Below are 13,735 nucleotides of genomic sequence, written 5' to 3' on the forward strand. Positions count from 1 at the left end.
GTTGAGTAGAACACCTCAGATGTCCTGGCTTGTCTTGGCAGGCCTCGCTCCTATGGGTCCCCAAATGCTTCTGCTTACTCTCCAGTTGTACTCACTATCCCAGTCCAGTTTTCAGACAACATCTCATCCTCCTCACCTCACTTGGAGCCCCTTCTGGTTTTTTGAGTCTTTTTGATGGCTCTGAGATTTGAACTCAGGACATCACATTTGCTAGGCAGGTACTCTACCATTTGAGCCACACCACCAGCCCTCTGAGCCCCTTTCGGACAGCTCATTTTCCGCATTTCACCTTTCCCTCCTAGCACCAACACCAACTCAATTAACGCTTCTTAAGTGAATGAATAAATCAGCCCGGCCTGAGGAGGTTTTTATTAGTTTCACTGTTGTTTTTGAATAATACCCATCAGAGTGTCCATTTTAGCCATGTTTAAGCTTCAGTGTTAAGTGCAGTTCAGTGTCATGAACTTTTACCAGTTTTAAAAGATTCAACCTGGCCAGGGCTGACAGCTCTGTTCAGCCCACTGGCTCAGGCCCTGCGCACTCCGCCAGACACCCAGAATTCCCTGGTGGCACTCACTCCAGGAGCCTGGGTGGGAATCTCTGAGTGGGAGTAGAACTGGTTCATGTCGGTTGGGCCAGGTGGAATCGCAGACCTGGCTGTGCCCAGGCTTCCGGCACTCACAGTTGGTTCTTCTTTGGTCTAATCACTTCCCTTGCTGTCCCTTTCCCTTTTGTGATTTGTTTTTTCCCCTGGAGGGGATTCCCCCCTCCCCCCACCAGTCACTCTCCTTTCTGTTCCACACCTATCATTTCTGAGGCGGCGGTAAGCAAGCAGGCTGACTCACACCAATGGTACCTGGAACCTGAGAGAAGCTTTGAATGTTCAAGGTCACCCTGCCCCTTTCTGCAAAGCAGGGACATTTTTCTCACATTACTTGCCTTCCTACCGCCCCAGCTCTCAACACCTTGGTTTGTGCCTGTGTGTGTGATTGTGTGTGTATGTGTGACTGGCTATGTGTGTGTGTAACTGGGTGTGTCTGGTTGTATGTGGCTGACTGTGTATCCGTGGGTGACTGTATACTGACAATGTGTGATCGTGTGCCTGGGTCACTGCTGTGCGTATGACTGTGTGTGTACGTGGCCGACTGTGTGGTGTGGCTCCTTCTCTACCCTGACAGCTGCTGTGTCCCCGTGGCCTCCCCCAGCTGCAGCCTCAGCCCCATGGTGCTTCTCCCAACCCTCCTGGCATGGTCGATCCTTTCACTGCTCCCCACCAACCTCCGGCTAACTGAGGCGGCCTTCTGCCCTCAGGCCCTTCCCTACCTCCTGACCTCCGCCGGCCTCTCCCTTGGCTGTCCCTTGGACGGCCTGGTCCCCTTGTTGACATTTTCACCATCCCTCTGTCTCGTGGCCTCTGTGTACACTGTCCTCCGCTCTGCTGGACGATGTCCCTTCCCCCGGTACCCTCTCCCCCACCGTTGGTGGCCTAAGAGACCCTCTGGGGTCTCGGGGACAGGCCGGGGCCGCACCTCACCGAGGCGGCCGCCAGGGGGCGGAGGGAGCGGCTCGGATGACAGCGGGAGGCGGCGCGGGGAGGAGGAGGGACGCGGGGCGCGGATCCGGCTGTGCGGATCGCCAGCTCCAAGCCGAGCCCTCCGCGCGCCCCACTCGCCGGCCGGCCGCCCGCAGCCCGGCGCGGACTCAGGGCGCAGCGGGAGCGGTGCGGGGTGGGGCGGGCGTCCATGCGGCGGCGCTCGGGGCTGCCCGGCGTCGGGAACCACGCGGGGATCAGGCGAGGCCAGGCGCCGCCGGCCGCTCGGGGACGCGACCGCCAGGTGAGCAGAGCGCACGCCCCGCGCCCCGCGCGCCCCGCGCCCCCCGCGCGCGGCCCTGCCGGGCTCCGCGGGCTGCGGGCGCAGTGGGTGTGTCCGGGGCGCAGCGCGCGGGGTCCGCGCCACGGGCGCGCGGGTCTCCCTCCTTCCCTTCCCTCCCCTCCCGGGTCTGGCTCTGCCCTGGCGCCAGTGCTCACCCCTCCGGATCTAGGGACAGGCGACCTCGGCCGTCCTCGGCCCGGGTGGGAGGGGGACCCGCGAGTGCACGCGCTGTTCGTGCACCCCCGGCCACTCCTCTGGCTGCGCCCTCTCCGGCCCCGGGTCGGGATCCCCAACTTGGGGCCTCGGCCTCGCGGTGTTCTGTTCTGCAAAGCCTGGGGTCCCCGTGACTGTACCAGCTAAGCCACCGCAACCCCGCGCTCTGGAGCCGCCGCGGACGCTCCCAGTGCCGCCCAAGTACCTGCGCGTGGCGCACGGGCAGAATGACCACCAGCTCACCTTCAGCTTCGGAGATCTGTGAACTGACACCAGCCCTAACTTGGGAAGGGGATTTCAGGCCATCCCAGGCCCGCGTAGCATATGGAATTTATGGGTCTAGTGAGTTTTTAAGCAGTCCACACCCAACACCGTGTCCCCAGCCTATTAAAAGTGCATGCTGGCGTCTGTCTCCTCGCTCCTTTGGGACCCCCATCACACAGAGCCGCGCCTCTGTGCAAGCTCTGGGAAGTCCAGGCAATCACTGGGTACCTGTTGGGGTTTGGAATAAGAGTATGGACGGCCGAGAGAGGGCCAAGAAGTCATCTTACCTAATTCCCCTTGTGCAGACGAACGCACCCGCACAGTCTAGATTTTTTCAAAGATCTCATAGCTTATAAAACCTTGCTAAACTTGGACTGATGGAGTTGGAGATGATGGGGTCACTTGACTTAATAGAGTAACTGGGTCTCAATGCATAAAGGCGAAACGTTTTTAAAGTGGCTTAAATGCAGTTGAACTCAATTCGTATAGATTTTTGTTGGCACCCTAGTTGAATTCCTTCAGAAAACAGAATCCTAGCCCTGAAATTAATGCAAGGAAGCAGAGGGGAGTCCGGGACTTTCCCGTGAACCTCTGCAGGACTGGACCAGGGAGTTCCCAGAGGTCCTGGCCTGGAAACCTGGTTTGGGTGAACAGAACAGGGGAACTGCCACTGACAGAAGCAGTTGCATTGTCCCCTGTGGAGAGGGGCTGGTGGCTGAGGCCAGGTGATGTCCACACCCAGCCCTGGGCAGGGCACCAAGGCCTTATCTTTCCAGTCTCCCGTGCCACAAAGAAATGCTTCTCACTGGCTGTTAGAGAAGGGAAAATAAAGCAGGGAGGAGATTTTGACTTGGAGTTTCTGTTTCTGCCTAGAAATACTGGATGTGATTGCACTGAATAGTCCTCACTGAGGCTGGACACTGCCCTCTCCCTCTGTCCCTCCCTCCGCATTGCTCTCAGGGCACCACTTTCACCCTAATAGCTGGGAGCTCTGCGTTCCAGTGCCTCCAGCGCCCATCCTGTCCCTACATTTATAGCTTATCACAAAGTCCCTTCCACATTCCTCTGGGATATCTCCAGGAATGGCTTTCCTGCCCCCATCTTAAACCACGTCCAAATTATAGTAATCATCTCCCCTCTTGACTCTGGGCCACAAGCCACTTCCTTCATTTAATCCATCTTCTTCCTTGCTGACAGATTAATATTCCGAAAATTCTGACCTCACCATATCACTCCTTGCAGGGGCTCACAATGGCTCCCCAGAATTCACTTCCGTTTAGTTTTCTCCAGGAGATATTTCTGAGCATCTGGTGTGTGCTGGGGTATACACAGAGCAAGGCAGTGTCACTGCCCTGGAGGTGACAGGCTAGTAGATAAAAAATGACCACCGAGGGAGAAAAGAGAAGGAATGAAATAACCGCAGAACAACACAGGTGTGTGTGTGTGTGTGTGTGTGAAAAAACACCAGGAAACACAGACAAGGAAGATGATTCTACATCTGAGAAGCTGTACACTTACCGCTGGGCTTTGAAGCCCGAGGAGGAGTTCGAGGTGAAGGGACGTGCCAAGCAGGGGGCAGAGCTGTTCGAGTGCCTGTGTGGACATGGTTGAACCAAGGCCAACCTTCCTCTGGGCATTTCAAATGTTTCCTAATTCAAGTCAGCTTTATCAAGGGCACAGCCAGTCCGTGTCCCCTGCCTGAATGAAACCCAACGCGCCACACACCTGTCTCCATCGTGGTCTTGCTGTACTCCACTCCACCCTCCTCACCGCCAGCTCTGAAATTCAAATTTCCCCTCTTCTGATGGGGGTGTTGCAAGGCATGGTCTCTCTGCCCTGTTTTCCATGTGTTAATCAGGATCCAGATCTGGTGGACTCGGGGCTGCCTCAGGTGCTGCTCACGCTCAGGTGTGAGGCCACAGCCCAAGGCTGCCTTTACAGAGTCACCAGGACAAGATGACACCGTCCTCTATTTTTTTTTTTGATTCAGGGTCTTGATATGTAGCCCAGGCCTGGCCTTGAACTTGAGATTCTCCTACCTCAGCCTTAGGAATGCTGGAATTATAGCAGTGCCCCACCATACTGGGCTGAGCTTTCCTTTTTAACAGAGGCCTTGACGTTGGCCCTAAGGAGTCAGCAGTGGGGCATTGTGCCTCAGGCTAGGAGGACACCCCTTTTTTGGTCAAATGGGCCTTTGAAGGGTCCTGAGAGCAAAGCACCACGTCTTCACTCCACCTGAAGGTGTCTAAGTTCAGCTCCTTCCGACTCACTGTGAATTTTGTTTAAGACCTGAGCAGGTGCCAAGGGAGAAAAACAAGGGTGCATTGGTTTGAGAGCCCCACGTGTTTGGGGATAGGAAGTGGCCTGGACTCTGAGAGAAGGGCTGGACATACCACGCTAGGTGCTCCCTCCCTCACTCCCAGAGTGGGCCCTGTCCACTGGCAAATTCTCATTCATCAGGACTTCGTTTTGCTGTTCCTCCTCCCAGGTCACCATCAGTTTCCCCTGAACTGTTGGGATAGCCAACACCTGGAGGGCTGTGTGGGAGTGTATGTAGTCTCTTAGGCAAAGCCCTGGCAAACAGTATGTCTTCAGTGTCAGCCATGGTCCCGTTTCTCTTGTTTCCTTTGTGACTGATCGGTGCTGGGCAGCTACAGAGAACTGTGTTTATAATTTCAGGTCCTCTGAGGTCCAGGGGACTGTGTCTGAGGGATGGATATTGTAACCCATATTCAAATCCAGAATATGACTGTCCCCATAACCTCACTACTTCCTGTTCTGTTTCCCTTAGATCCCGAGACAAACTTAAGCAGAGGCAGGTAGGCAGCGGTTTTCCGGTTTTCCGTGGTGATCAGTCGTCCTGCGAGCGCGGTCTCTCTGTCCCTTTCTCTTTTCCCCTAATCTTTCTGCTGGGTGTTGGACTCATGTCATTTTCTCCCAGGAGCCTCTGAGGCTCATCCCTCAGCTGGTGGCCAGGCTGTGTTCCTCTTGAGCTCCACTCCTCTTGGGTGTGGTCCCCAGGGTTGTGCCTCCCTGTCTTGTCCCGGAAGGGTGGCACTGGGCAGCTCACAACCGGGTGGGCAGCACTTAGTCTGCCCTACCCTCTCGTCCAATTGGCTGGCTGCCGAGCCCTGGCCAGTGGGGAGGACCAAAGTAATGAGTGATTAATGGGCACCCCATCTAATTCCTGCCAAGGGAAATGAAGACCAGAGTGACTGCGGGCTGGTCTTGACCTGCTCCAGGTGGGCTTGGAACACACCCAGGGCAGGATGGGGATTAAGGCTTGAAAGCCAAGAGGAAATGAGATGTTAACCCTTTGGGCCTTGACCTTCTGAGCCTCAGCAGGGAGCCGGCAGGCGTGCACCGAGAGGGGACCATCGCCTTTGATTTATGGTGCGTGATCATCGTGGCGGTGGTCACAAGCCTCCTCTCTCTTTGTGCCCATTTTCTTGGAGGCCAGGTCAGGCCAGAAAAGATTCATTTCCTATGACAGTGGACACCTGGGAGGCTGCTGTACCTGCTTCCGGCTTGCAAACCTCCCGATCATAGCAGCAGGTGACAAATTCGCTGTTGACAAACATACTTTCCCCCTGAGATGTAGCTCCTCCAGCCACTGTCACTTGAAGGCAGATAAAGGAAGGAGTCCGGCCCCGGCTGGACACTTTCCAGCAGTGGAGTCACCTCCTGCCCCAGGACAGCCAGCTCCTGGAGTTCAGGCATAAGTCCCAGCAAGCTGTGAGTTCTGAGGCAGTTCCTTAACTAACATGTGGCAATTTTCGCTCCTGTTAGATGAGTACATACTAGATCCCACTCTGGATGGGGCTGAGGAGAACAGAAAACGCTTCAAACGGCCTCCAGTGTGCAGAAGCGCCCTGGAGTCTTAGCTGTCTTTTTTTCTTAGCTGTCCAGTGGATCTGAGACCATCTCTGGGAAGGGTACGTGCAGCTCCTCCTCCAGGCTCAGGCTTGCTGTGGGTGGACCCCCAGACTCACTCTTGATTGATCACTTGTTTGACCCCTGACCCCGCATGCCTTGAATTCTGACCCCTCCCCGTGCTGCTGGCTCAGTGGCCTCCCGCTGCCCTTTTGATCATGCCACCCTGCCCCTAACCCCTGCCTGCTTGCTAATGCTAGCTTTGCAGACTGCTTGGGGGCTGGGCAGTGGCATCAGCCTGCACCTGGTGGCCCAGGCCCAGGCCAGTCCAGTCTGTACCTCTGTGCTCACTACCAGCAGCCCCAAGCAAAGTAGCTGCAGGTCAGGAGCGTGTGTCCTGCCTCTTCCTTGCTTTCTCTGAGTTCCCACTACCACGTCCTTTTATTTGTAATTTTTTTTTTTTTGCAGTGCTGGGGATCGAACCCAGAGCCTTGCACATGCTAGACCAGTGCTCTACCACTGATCCACATCTTCAGCCCCGCCCTATTCCTGATCGGGGCTGATAAGAGCTACATGTCATCACTAATGACGGACTGGGAGTCAATCCCCGCGGATACAGTGCCCCTTGGGACCCGGGAGAGCAGGGGACTGGTGATAAGGGGCCCAGAGCAGGGCTGTGGCAGAAACTTCCAAGTCTCATTGCAGGCCTTCTGCTTGGTGTAGCGTCCAGCACCGGTGTCCAGGTCTGCTTCATATAGTGATGCTATCGGGGGCCCAAGACTGTATTCTGCTTGAAGTTATGGGGTCTTCCCAGCCACCAAGGGAGCTTTCAGGAGCTGCTGCCTGCAGAGCTCCATGCCAGCGGCTCAGCTTTACCTGCATTAATTCACACCACCCTCTCTCCAGTCCTGGGAGCTTGACATTACTGTTTCTATTCCATAGCCCAGAAAACAGCCCAGGGAGGCTGAGGTACCGCTCAGAATCACACAGCAGTACATGTCACAGTGAGTGTGAATCCCAAGTCGTCTGACTCTAAAACAGATGCTGGGGTGGGGAGGAGGGAGAAATAACAGACCAATTAGTCAGTGACACCTCTCTGTCCCCTGCACAGGCATTATAACCAAGCTGTATTATTCTTTACCCTCTTGACAGTTAGCCTTATATTTTAGCTCAGCATGTCCATATTTGTCTTTTCTCCAAACATGGCTTTCTGCAGGCATATCCCACCTTGACCTAGCCAGGGTTCCTGCATCGTGGTTTCCTTCGCCCTTCCCCACCCTCTGTTAGGTGTGTCTAGTTTTTCCCCAGGCTGAGACTCAGCGCTCCCAACACGAATGTTCAATTTACTGCTGTTCTCTACTTCTGACCTCATGCTCTGTTCTGGAAACTCAGTTCCAGCTCGTGTGACCACCAGGTCAAAGCAGGAGCTGTTTTCACACTTTTCCAGGTGCCGCATTGCCCCATAGAGAACACACACCTGACTTGGCCTGGGGACGTGTGCCCTGCCAGCCCTTTCCCTTTCTTGCTAGATCTCTTCCTTCCTCAGGCTCAGGTCGGAGGAACCCAACACCTCCCTGCCAGCAAGGGTGGAGAAGGCGCCAGTGGGTGGGGACTTTCTTGGTTCCACGGGAAGAAATTCTGCCTGTCAGAGGTCCCCGAAGTGGATGGTCTTGGCAGCTTTGGGGTTACACTGGTGCATATTAGTGGTTCTGATGGGTCTTGCTGTGCGTGGGGTCACTCCTGCACCCGCACTTCCCAGCCCCCATCGTGGAGCAGCAGTACTGTAACTCGTAGGAATTCCAGTCCTGGTACTGCATGCGTGGCCAGACAGCTGTCCCTTTCAGTGTCAGCATCTTGCCTGTGAAATGGACCAACAATCTCTGTCCAAAGCACAGGAAGTAGCGGAGTCAGCACGGAGACAGTGTTTGCTCGCTGCTACAGTGACCTTGTTACTCAGTTTGGTGTCACTGTGACAATACCTGAGACAACCAGCTTACAAAGGAGGAAAGGTCTGTTTGGCTCATGTCAGGGCTTCAGTCCATGGCTGCTTGGTCCTGTCACTTTGGGACTGTGGTGCCACAGGACATCATGGTGGGAGCATGTGGCAGAGAAGGCCTGGTCACCTGGTAGTGGCTGAGAAGCAAAGAGAGAGGAGAGAGCCAGGGTTCTAATGTCACCTTCCAGGGCATGACCCCAGTGACCTAACTTCCTCCCCTAGGCCCCGCCTCGTAAAGGTTCCACCACCTCTCAATAGTGCGGTGGCCTGAGGGCTAAGAGTTTAACACCTGGGTCTTTGGGGGATGCTTATTGCAACCTAGAGACATAAGGGCTTACTGGTGCACCTCCGTGAGCACTAATTAATATGTGTCCATCTCGCCGAGAGAGAGGGTGGTGGCGCTTGGAGTCAGAGGGTACTTGCAGCCTCAGTAGGGGGCAGATGAGAGGACTGTCACCTTGGTGAACATGCAGCAGAGAGTCCAGGAGGACCCAGAGGGAAGGCATCCGACTCAGGTTGGTGGGGATTTAGAGAGAGTCAAGAGGCCTCCCTCATCCCATGGGGAGGAAAGTGGGAGGGTGGGTGCTGGAGGAGGTGGACACCAGTGACAGATCAGAGCTCTCCTAACTCAGGCTTTCCCCCAGCAGGAGCGTTGGCTTGACGTGGCCTCAGGGCAGTTTGTGCTCTCGTTGTCAGCCACGCCTCTAACATTGACAGGGGTTTGCTCATCAGCTGCCCGCTGGGTAGCTCACACCATGAGGGTTCTCGGGCCTTCTTGGCAGCCACACTGGTGGCTGTCACCCTCCTCCTCTCCCCATGTGCTCAGTCTGACACTCCACCAGCAGGTGACACACAGCCTGGGCCAAGGCTCGCAGATTATTTTCTATGAAGGGCCAGAGAGTGAATATTTGGGCTTTGCGGGCTGTGTGGACTCGCTGCTTTTTGAGCAGGAACCAAGCTGCAGGCAATCCCTAAACCGGTGGGCACTAAGTGCTCCAGTGAAACCTCACTGACGGACACCACGATGGACTTTCACCGTGACAGCATCCCTTCCCCCGCCGTGCACTGTTCTTGTCTTCATTTCTGCCTATCCTCTGGAACATGTGACAAGGACAGGCAGTAGGTCAGAGTTTGCTGACCTCCAGTCTAGAGGACTATGACGTTTGAAAATGGTTTTAAGTTAGAGGAAGAGCGGGTGTTAAAATATCCAACAGTCAGCAAAGTCACAAAATTCCAGTGCTCGTAAAAGCATAGCTCAGTTCACAAGTTCTTGCAAAGATTTGTGGGTATTTAGCAGCTCGGGTGGCACTGATATAGGCAATTACTTCAATCCAATTTATAATTTATTTTGGTTTAAACTCAGGGCCTTGTACTTACCGGGCAGGCACTCTACTGCTTGAGCCATGCCTCTAACCCTTTCTGCTCTGGTTGTTTTTGAGATAGAATCTTGCTTTTTGCTCAGGCTGGCCTGGACCACAATCCTTCTAGGTTACACCTCCTGCCATGGCTGGGATGACAGGGGTACACTTCCACACCCAGCTTTTCTGTTGAGATGAGGTCTCCTGCAATTTTTAGCGCAGGCTGGCCTGGAAAGGCCATCCTCCCAATCCCTACCTCCCGCATGGCTGAGATGACTGGTGCATGCCAAAGTGCCCAGTTATTGGGTTTAGAAGGGGGCCTACAAATTTTTTGGACTGGCCTCAAACCATGATCTTCCCAATCTCAACCTCCCAAGGAGCTGGGATGACAGTGTGAGTTACCATGCCTGTCACCAACTTATAATTCTTTCAGTAGTTATTATAATGAATTAAGAAATTCAAATTACATTATTAAAAATATTGGGATCCAATGGCTTTTATTAACACAGCCTCCATATCTATGAGTTCTGTAGATCTGACCAGCTGCTGATCAAAATATTCTTTTTGAAAATTGTGTCAGAACTAGACATGCACAGACTTTTCTGTCCTTACACTCTGAACAATATGGTATAGCAATCATCTACACAGCAGTACATTACGTTTGGTGTTATAGGTTATCTAGAGACACTTAAAGCCTAGGAGGTTTATATCCAAATACCATGCTGGGTTTTTTTATTATTATTATTTATTTACCTGGCAGCACTGGGATTTGAACTCAGGGACTCACACTTGCTAGGCAGACTCTCTATCACTTGAGCCACTCTGCCAGCCCTTTTTTGTGTTGGATGTTTTCAAGATAGGATCTCAAACTATTTTCCTTGATCCTCCTGATCTCTGCTTTTTGAGTAGCTAGGATTACAGGCACGAGCCACCAGTGCCTGGCTCCATGCTGTTATATAAGAGATCTCAGTGTCCATGAATTTTAGTATCTGTGGGGGTCCTTGAACCAGTACTGAGGGACAGCTGCATTGTACCTCACTCTACTCGTCACCATATGGCACTCATATGCCACCCTGGGGTCCCGCAGCTCTGCCTGAACCCACCATCATGATGACCTACAGTGAGGAGTGTGGCCTTGCTTCTGGCTGGACTTTGTAAAAGCCAGGGGAGGGCATGGAAGGAGCCCCAAGGCACATGGTGGACGTGGATAAGCTTTTCCTCCTCCCTCCCCTTGCCTTTCCCTCTCACTCAGTTCTGTGCATTTGGTTGACTCCATGCTGAGTCTTCCTGAAGTTGTTTCTTTGCTTCTTTCCACATGCAGTAAAGTCACTGATCTTTTAAAATGGAAATAAAAACAAAAACTGCTCAGAAGCAGATTCCCCTCCTGGTCACCAGCTTTCCCCGACTGGAGAAAAAGCAGCATCGTCCAGAGACGGCCAGCCGGCCAGAGGAGAGGCCCCAGGTCCCGGGAAGGCGGCTCCAGCTGGGTGCAGACCCAGCTCTCCAGCCAGGAGCGGGGCACCTGGCTTGCCGACTGCAAGTTCCATGGCTCCTGGGTGTATCTTGGTTTGGGGGATTCCGACAGAAGGAAAGCCAGGATCCAATCCAGCCCGAAGGTGACTGGGGTGCTGTGGTTCTTCGCTTGGGAACACGCTTTGCTGTGTGTGTTGGATGGAAGGCCGGTCTTGAGCACATGTGTGTGTGTGTGTTGTGCAGCGACTCGTGGCGCACAGCCGTGTGTGCTTTCTGGTCTAACAGCATGTGCAGGGAGGCAGCGCTGTCCTTTACCACATTGGGCTGGGGACTGGCGCTCTTCTGACCAGTGGGAGACAAGCGGTTATGCTATGACCACTGGTCTTGGAACCGAGGGCATGAATGCTGAGAACCAACTTGTCACTAACTTGCCATGGGACCTCCAGCAGTCCTCTGCCACCTCTGGTAAACAGTTCCTCACTCCTGAGTGAACGGCCATAGACGAGATCATTTTGACAGTCCATTTCTCAGTCACATCGTGAGGGGGACCTGGGCCTCCTCTCCTATCCAGTGGCTGTAAGATGTCCCTTCCCCTCCCCACCAGGGTGGCTGGGGAGGCCCAGTGGACAGTCAGGACTCTCGGCACAGCCCAGCAATAACAGACCACGGCCCCCCAGCGGAGGACACCTGAGGCACCTTAGTGAGCACCCCCCTCCCAGCCAGGGAGGTGTCAGTGGAGTCCCACTGGGGAGCTGGAACCCCACCTCTGCCCAGAAGTAGTGCTGAATCAATCTCCTTTCCTTGTCGGGGTCAGTGAGGCTAACTGGGGAGTCGGGACTTCTCCCCCATTGGCCATAAAGAGGTTTTCCCTCACCACCACCTAGAGCCGGTCAGAGGACGCCCCGAAAGAGAAGCTTAGTGCTTCTAACTGTGCCCCACACATCCAGGTTCCAGTGCAAAGTGAGTTGTCACAGAGACTCAGTGACACCTTCAAGTGGAAAAAAAAACTCAACTGAGGCCACACCAAGATGACAGAGATGTGAGAGTTCTCTGACAAGGATTTTAAAGCTGCCCTTGTCAAATGCTTCAGCTCTGAAAATGCTTGAAATGACTGAAAAAATAAGTCTTAGCGAAGAGATGAAAAAGTCTCAGAAAATAGAAACCTTTACTTGCTTATTTATTTCCTTTTGGGTTGCTGGGATTGAACCCGGGACTTTGTGCATGGTAGGCAGAGGCTCTACCACGGAGCTACATCCCCAGTCCTGCAAATTTTTATCACAAATTGACATATTGTATAGTTGTGTATTTGTGGGGTGCAAAGTGATACATACTTTATGAATGCAATGTGGGATACTTATATGAAGCTAATTAAGATGCTTGTCACCTTTGTAGTGAGAACATCTGAAATCCAGGCTTAGCAGTTCTGTGATATGCTCCCTTATTAGCCGCAGGTCCTGAGGTGTTGCCTGTCAGTATCTCAGCGTGAGAGAGTCACAGGGGGCAGCAAGAGCACTGGCCAGAGTGCACAGTTTGGTCAGGTATGGTAGCGCACACCTGTAATCCCAGCGCTTGGGAGGCAGAGTCAGGATGATTGTGAGTTTGAAGCCAGCCTGGGCTACACTGCAAGACGCTGTCTCAAAAAAAAAACGAAAAACAAACGGAAGGTACTTTTTTCGGTGAGGCCTGTGCTGTTGTTGACGTTTTCCCAGTCCTGGCTTGGGTCACAGGGAGCGCAAACAAGGGAGACGGATGAGCTGGAGGAGAGCAGATTTACAGGGCACCACCGTCGTGGATGATGAAGTTCACGGTGTCTGGCGCAGCTTCCCTACTCCAAGCCCAGTTGCCCCTCGTTGTCCTCCTTGACCTCCGGGTGACCCTTGCTCCCCAGTGACTTGCGTCTCAGTCTCCTTCAGAGGATTCCTAATCTCCATGACGGCCGTTTTGTGCTATCATAGGCTTTTAATCACTGCACCGACTCCAGCTCGGGCTGGCTCCAGCCCATCACGAACTGTCAAGGCCGCACGACCAACTTGCTAGGACTCGGTAGGCGGATTCTTTGAGCTCCCACGGCCCAGCCGGGATGGCTTCGGGTCATCGGCCCGATTTCCACCGCCTAAAAAAGCAAGGACGAAACCGACGGGGAGGCCGGGCAAGTCCTTTCTCCCGGGCTCCAGAAGCACCAAGGGCGGACAGACAGTGGGACCGGCTCATTTCCGGCTGATGGTTGCTTGCCGAGCCGCGAGCCTCTGCAGGAGTGAACGCATGGGCACTGATGGCAGAGGTGAGGTCGGAGGTGGCCCAGGGCTCAGGGGCGCCTGCCGTACACCAGGGAGTGAGGACAGCAGTTCTTGGGGACACGCACACTGGATGGATGTGCAGTGTCAGAGTGGCTTAACACAGTGCGAGGACAGTGTTCCAGCAAGCAAGCGACCTTGGGTTCAAATTATATTGCTGCCTCGGGCCTGTTGCTTCCTTGCCCTCAGCCTCAGTTTCCCTCTCTGTAAAGTGAGGGTAGCAATAGCTCCTGCCTCATAGGCTTGTCTTCAGAATTAATTAAAACAGGGTTTGGGAGGTATTTAATGATAGGCTTGTCACATACTATTCACTTACTAAATGTTAAATTTTAAGATCGCTGGTCCTAGCCATAGCTGTGGTTGCTTGATAGCACTCATCTTACTTCTCTG

At 53.8% G+C, this 13,735-nt stretch overlaps 1 protein-coding gene across 1 annotated transcript in view; it reads left to right on the top strand.

Moving 5' to 3' along the window:
* The first annotated feature begins 1,732 nt into the window (after positions 1 to 1,732).
* Thsd4 (thrombospondin type 1 domain containing 4) overlaps positions 1,733 to 13,735 on the top strand; it is a 552,173-nt gene continuing 540,170 nt past the window's right edge. Inside the window, exon 1 of the mRNA XM_074061754.1 lies at positions 1,733 to 1,835. The gene's annotated coding sequence lies outside the window, so the exon portion shown is untranslated. The remainder of the gene's footprint in view (positions 1,836 to 13,735) is intronic.

The sequence above is a fragment of the Castor canadensis genome, chromosome 19 (assembly GCF_047511655.1).
Source record: "Castor canadensis chromosome 19, mCasCan1.hap1v2, whole genome shotgun sequence".
Classification (NCBI taxonomy): domain Eukaryota; kingdom Metazoa; phylum Chordata; class Mammalia; order Rodentia; family Castoridae; genus Castor; species Castor canadensis.